Source organism: Plectropomus leopardus, chromosome 14 (assembly GCF_008729295.1).
Source record: "Plectropomus leopardus isolate mb chromosome 14, YSFRI_Pleo_2.0, whole genome shotgun sequence".
In the NCBI taxonomy this organism is placed as follows: Eukaryota; Metazoa; Chordata; class Actinopteri; order Perciformes; family Serranidae; genus Plectropomus; species Plectropomus leopardus.
Genome location: NC_056476.1, coordinates 14,813,832 through 14,820,923, shown reverse-complemented (window position 1 = coordinate 14,820,923; position 7,092 = coordinate 14,813,832).

Here is a 7,092-nt window from a genome sequence, read left to right as displayed (position 1 = left end):
AGCGAGGGAGGGAGGAGAGAAGGTAGAGGAAGGAGAGACGGTGAACGGATGGAGTTTTGGCTCGGGAGTTTTCTTCTACGCTGTCAGTGTGACAAGAGTGACGAGGTTAAAAAAGCAGGCTCCGTTTTGAGTCTAATCTCTTTACCTTCTTCTTGCTGCTTGTAATCCGTAAGGGACCACGTGGCCGCCCGGCCTCATCCTGTTAGCCACCTTCTGGACCCTCATCTGTCAGCTGAACAAACCTGGGGATCTGCCAACCAGGCTAAACCTGATAACTACTCCCCAAAGTTTCTCAATGACACCCTGACTTTTTGTGTGTTCTTATCCGCCTCTGCACGTCACTGTCCGACTGCTCGAACTCTCCCTCTTCTCTGCCTCTGTTTAGATTCCTCCCTCCCGGGTGCCCACAGCAAATAAGTACCTCTCAGGCCAGCGATTTTGGGTGCCAAGTGTGGTCAGGGTTGTAGTGTTGTTCTGTGCTGACCCAGCTACCAAACACAAAGCGCCTCATTCCTACTCGAGCTGCACAGCCAAGTTTGGGCCTCTCTTCTGACTGTACATCTAACCCTGCCGCTTCCTTTCTCCTGTGTTCTGGCTGTTGTAGATGCACGTGATTGATCCTCCTCCTCCATTTTCTGCACTGTTATCTGTGAGATGGAGAACAAATAACCCAACTCCACATCCTGAGGTGTCTTTTTAGTGCTCAATTATCCCTTGTTTGTCCCATTAAAAAGTGTTTTTTACTTTGCTTCACAGAAAAAAAGCAGGATCAGGACAGTCTCTATTCGTCTTCTCTCTTCCCTCTGCGTCTTTTTGGGTGGTGGTGGTGACGATGGAGGTTTGTGTGGCCTGTCCTGTTACGGTGTATCAGGGTGGGAAGTCTCCATTTGTAAGTCTCCACCCTCACGTCTTGCTGTGAAGAGGATTAGCCACCCTTGTTGGTTGTTAACAATTTGCTGCAGTAAATAAGCTTCTTCAAGAGCAACATAATCCACCCAGGCTGCGTTCTGACACAGTAATCTGAACCTTTAACTAATGATTGTAGCTCCATTAAGAGTGACACATTTTGAAGCAGGATTATTCAGCAACATATGAATATTACACGACTGATTTTGAAAAAGCAAATGATATTTACCATGCGCGAGTGAACAACAACACAAACAATTACAAACAGTTTCTGCTTACGAGCTCAGTGACTGAAAAAATAATCTTACCTCAAAAAACAAGTTTGTTTTTAACTCACACCCTCTTGACTTTAGCCCTTTGTTGTACTCTTCTTCACTTTCATTTCTCTTCTTGTGCGCTGAACTGAACTGTCAATTAAGAGTGATTTCATTCACCATTGGGCTCCAGAGCCGATTCAACATGCTGAATCAGCTGGAAAAAAGCTGGCAAGGGCTGACAAGGGCCAATGGTGCAGGAGAAATCACAAAAACTGGGGCAACAAACACTCACTGACAGCCTGACTTTGACCAACATCCCACCGTCAGCTTATGTGTCAGATTAGATTTTGAATATCTAAATGTGGCATAAGTGTTGTCTTTTCCTGCTTTTAAGGGCAGCACTCAAGCAAAGTGACTTCTAATTTACCAAACTGTTCTGACAGTTTTATTTTTGCCATTACCCACTTAGTCAATATATACAACATTACTGATAACTATTTATCAAAAATCTCATTGTTTTAACATTTTGTGATAGCACCAATTGTCATTCCAATAATATATTTGAAATATTTATAGAGATACCCAAAAATACTGTGACATCTGATTTTTTCCATATCGCCCAGCCCTACTTTGAAGTGTTTGTTTGTGTGTGTGTGTGTGTGTGTGTGTATTCACGTCTCTTATATGAAATAATTATTGTGTGGGCAATGAGAATATTAGCAAATTAACTTTTGCACATTTTTGCACTGAGCAGCTTCCCTCCTTTTTTTCTATACACTTTTGCTGGTGAACCTAGTTTATTATTAGTCTAAAAAAAGCTAAATTCCATGAAATATATCTTTTAGATCAGAAAGCCTACACATGCACTTAATCCAAGATTATATAATTAAACTCATATGTATTTAGGTATAATTTATGTATATTTTTTGTGATGTGTTGATTACTGAGCGATCCATTTTGCTTACCTTCCTCCGATGGTTTGTCAGAGGTCAGGATAATAGCTCTTCTGCAGGTGGTGGAATATGGTCAAACGTGGTATCTCTAAACATGATTTTATGATGCAAAATTGCTGTCAGGAAAAAAAAAACAAGAAACATAAATTTGGACATTATTCTCAGTTGAAATGAGAGAAGTCACAACATATAATTAATATAATCATATTTTGTTTTTAACAATTTGTTGAGTTAATGCAAGACTGATTATTATGATTTTACAAGTCAGAAGATTTGCTGAAGCACAGAAATTAATTCCTCTCTGTAAAGCATAACAAAAAAAGTTATGTTTATTGATCTCTTTTTCACTTGACAACAGGATAACTTCAGGTACAGACTGTTCTCATCTCAGTGGGTTTGAGAAGCTTATAGAACCACCTTATATATACTTACACTGAAAGACGCCATGGCACACCCACACTGACATTTGTGAGGACTTTTTTTTTTTTACAAGACTTCACCTACCTTGGTGAATGTAACAAAAAATAGCTTTACCTATATGTGTGTCAACAAAGTTTTGAGTGTCTTCTTTTGCACACTTTCCACATGTTGTATAATCAACCTAACCATTGCGATTTGTGACCCTGACCCATATCCTTCAGGATTAGGGTCAGGGTCGCATAGATTAGGTCAAGCTTAGGTCAAAGATTTTTGCTTCAGTGTGAGGATTAAGAATACATTTGACATTCAGTCCTAAACCTCATTTTCAAGTTTAAGTCTAAAACATTCAGACACTAATGCAACATCATTGTCGAATTTAAGCATCATTTATGCATCAAGGCAGTCTAATCTTGTAGCTGACTCTTGTAGATTAATAATGTATTCTCAGGTTCAATGTATTTTTACTTTGATATTTTTTTTTCCTCGGGATAAACAAATCCTTCAGTCTCAACCAGGATTTTGCTCAGACAAGTTTGACCTTCTCCCACCCACTGATGACTTGAATCATTGTCCAATTAGAGAGGTCAGTTTGAATTATGCAACAGAGGGAAAGTGGTACTTGCCATCTGTCAGAAGGGGTTATTTCATTAGGGACAAAGCCTAGGTGTCTCCAGCTGGCAGAGTCTGCCACAGCAAAACACACCTCTGCAGTTACATCCACATCTGTAGCTGTTACAGTGGGTTTGTGTGCAGTTACAGTGGGTTTGTGTGCACTGGTAGTTTAGGTGGGGCAACAACTACTTTTGACAGATGCCTGGAATAATTATAAAATAATAAAATGCACTATTTCATATTTCCCACCTGAGTTGAAAATTCACTCTTTTGTCCTCCTGCAACTGTTGCCATATGATCCAAAACCCTACGACCACTCAATAGATTACTGTTGTTTTTTGGTTAGTGAGTAAAGCAACTCTAGCAGCCACTTGCACAATGTATCTACATTTGGCTGATAATAATTTCCAACCATTTTACCACATAATACAATAAACACTTTATAATAACTGAGCTTGGCACATACCGGCTCTCCTTGAGGTGCTGCTGTGTTCCCCATTTGTCAGTTAGCCTGTTTAGCTATGTTAGCTCTGAAAAAAAGCCCAATTTTACCGCGATGTGTTGCTCCTTTCGTGTTTAGTAATCATCGCTGAAAGATGCTTGAGATCCCAGACGTTTTTCTTTGACCAGGTACTAACCTTTCCGAATAAAAATAAACATACAAAAACCAAAAAAGGCGTCTTTACTGACAAGCTATGTTAACCGTTAGCAGTTAGCCATTTAGCCTACTGAAGGACCACTCCATGTGCATTTTTTATGTTTTTACCAGCGATTTGGTTTTAAACCGTGTACCGCCGGGGTCGGGCATAACGCGTATAAAGTCGTTTTTTTTCTTTGAAAGCAGACTATTACATTTTTGTTGTAGATGATAAAACACATCGCTAATTGTGGCACACGACCTTCACCGATGAAACACATACTGTGGTTGCATTTACGTGTCGTTTGGATAATCGGAAAAATACGTTTCCGACTGGGTAAACTTTAATGAACCTCATGTCAAAACAACTTCTCAGAAATTCCCCAAAATTTTGTGCACAAGTTGCAGAGTCGATGTCATGAATGCAAAAAAGGTATAGGAAAATACATTTTTGGTTGATGACAATAACCTTTTTTTATTTAATTCACATATTGCATTTTTTTCCTTACATTTAATGTAGTGATTAATTAATGCATAGTATGTGTAAGTTGTAGTTAAAAAAAACTTAATTATCAGTATTAGTCAAGTATTAAAGCAATAATTTAGCAGCCCAGTTTTAGGGAATGTGCAACTGGTGCATCAAGTCTGAGGGTGAAACCGTACTGTAAATATAGAAAATCTTTATTTACAGTCAGTATGCAAAACTGCTATCAATGTGTTATATATAACACCTTTCTTTGTAACTCTCATGTTGTTTTGCTGTTATCAAGCTCATGAACACAGCTTAAATTGAAGAATGACTGCCAAACTTGGGAAATGGGACCATCCAAGCTGCCCTACAGGGAATAAAAAAAACAACTATGTAAAGTCATTCCATTTACCTTATTACTCACGATACAAAATATTCTCAAGAATTCAAATGTATTTAGTAAACTGCCTGATTTGAAGACTGGTGAAGTATACATTGGGGATTTAAAAAAATGCAACAAATTGATGTGAATTACCTTAAAATCTAACCTATTTTCTGATTTTAAAACACCATCAAAAGTAAAATTCACTAAAAATGAGAAAATATTAAAACACAAACAATGTAATAATCTAAAATGACCAATTGTACCTATGTACCGATGAAAGAAATTCAGTTTAAAATCATGAACAATATTTATCCAGCTGCAGATTACATTGTTTCATTTTTCCATTTTGAAGCAGATTCATGTGGATTTTGTTTGACAAAGACAGAATGTACCGAGCATTTATTTGTCTCTTGCTAAGTTATACACCAGTTTTGGCAAGATATTTACAGCTGGATGAATAATGGGACTGAAAATCCCTCATTTGAATTAACTCAAGTTTTACGGGTAGTCTCCCAAAGAAAGTCTAAAAAATGGTAAATGTAATAATTATTCTGGGTAAATACCATATTCATAAATGCAAATGGAAACTAACCAACAGCCAGTCCTTTATAAGCAGTTTTAAGAATAGACTCAACTACTATTTATCTCACATAAAGACACTCTCTAAAGATAATCAGCCCCTAAATGAGTTGAACAATGTCATGTGCAAAGTCTCTTGCACTATAAGTAATTGTCCTTGCTGTCCATGGTTTATTTCTCTTTCTATTTCTATTCATATGGTCAGCCCCATTTAAAAAGCATGAATCTCTAATGTGAGTATTCACCACTTTTGTCGTCATTTGTAATTGTGCTCTGTAAATATATCAAAATCTGAGCTGCTCTACAAAGCCAGCATAAAATAATAACTTTTAAATCACATATTAAGATTCACTGAATTATTTCAATATACTGTGAATTATTGTTGGTAGACAGGTAGGCCTACAGAGATAATTCAGTTTATATGCCTATATTATAACTATGATTGTCAATACAAAAAAACAGTTGTTGTTGTTATTGTTGTTTTTTTATGAAAAATTGCATTTTGTTTTTAGATGACTTTACCCTTGAAGACTATATAAGATGCACACCCCTAAAACATTTTCAGAATAACATATAAAAACCTGATTTAACCCCCCTCAGAGAGTTTAAAAAGACAAGTGCCTCAGGGTTACAGTCTAATATTAGTCATGTTTGTCGTAGCGCTCCTCTTTGGGCAAATCCACTCTGGGCTGATTATCAGTGTGATCCACTCTACTGGACCTGCAGCAGTGAAAGTGTCACCAGTGCCAACATTAACTCAGTGATCTGGTAGGCTACGGGAGTTCATACGTGAGGATGTTCTTAGTCATCCATAATCTGTGATCAAGATCTGTTCATAAGTGTGGTAGCCTTGAGATTAATGCAGCTGAATTTGTGACGTCTTTAAACCTGCTCATGTAGACACTTAGTGAGTGCTGTTTGGACATGCAAAAGGTCAACTCTGGCAAAATGTAGTCATGGATAACCATCAGGATGTCCAGTGTGTGCAGTGGCAGAAACACATTTGAACTATGGTGGGTGAGACACTCTTTATTTCTGCATCCAAGGGCTGAAAAGAGTGAAAATTATGGTCCATATCCACAAAAGGATTGCACTGCTTTTGCACCACTTAAGCAAATGCAGGGAGTGCAAATGAGAGGAAAAGATAGCATGTGATCCACGAGTCCGCAAATATTGAAATGCACACAAACTGCTCACAACCTTCAGACAAACTGCACTGTCAAGCAGACAGCGTCTGAGCGCCTGGGTGCACCTGTACTATTTGCATGTATTTAAATGAGAGAATATTCAAAAAATTGGTGCAAAGTTGCCTTTTCCTATGTAAATAAGCCTTGTTGCAAATACCATCTAATTCACAAAGACCAGCACCTAATTGCCACAGGCAGCAATTTAATGAGGTCAAAACAGAGGGGTCTGTGGTGATGTTTGGGTCAAAGAAACACTGGACTTTTACCCAAGAGGCTACTGTTCATTTCCCATGTGAAACGTCTGTCATTTTATGATGTTCTTATGTCCTGTACATAACAAACTGAGTTATTTCAACCGAAAACTCAATCTTATTCTCAGCCTAACCAAGCAGGTTTGGTGCCCAAACCCAGTCGTGGCACCACCATGTAATGTTGACACAATAATTTCAAAGAACTCCAGATGTTGTGGTTATTTCGCATATTTCTGTGAGACCATGTTGGTTTCGACACTTTTTCTCCCCAATCATAAAAACATCTCACTGACCAGTATTTCACAAAAAGCTTTTTGAGATTTTCATGCTATGAACACATTTAAGCCAGTACTCCAAAAATATTAAGGTTCAGTATAAAAGCCAAAAGGGACTCACTTATACGCCTCAAAATCACATACAAAAACATTGTTTTTTT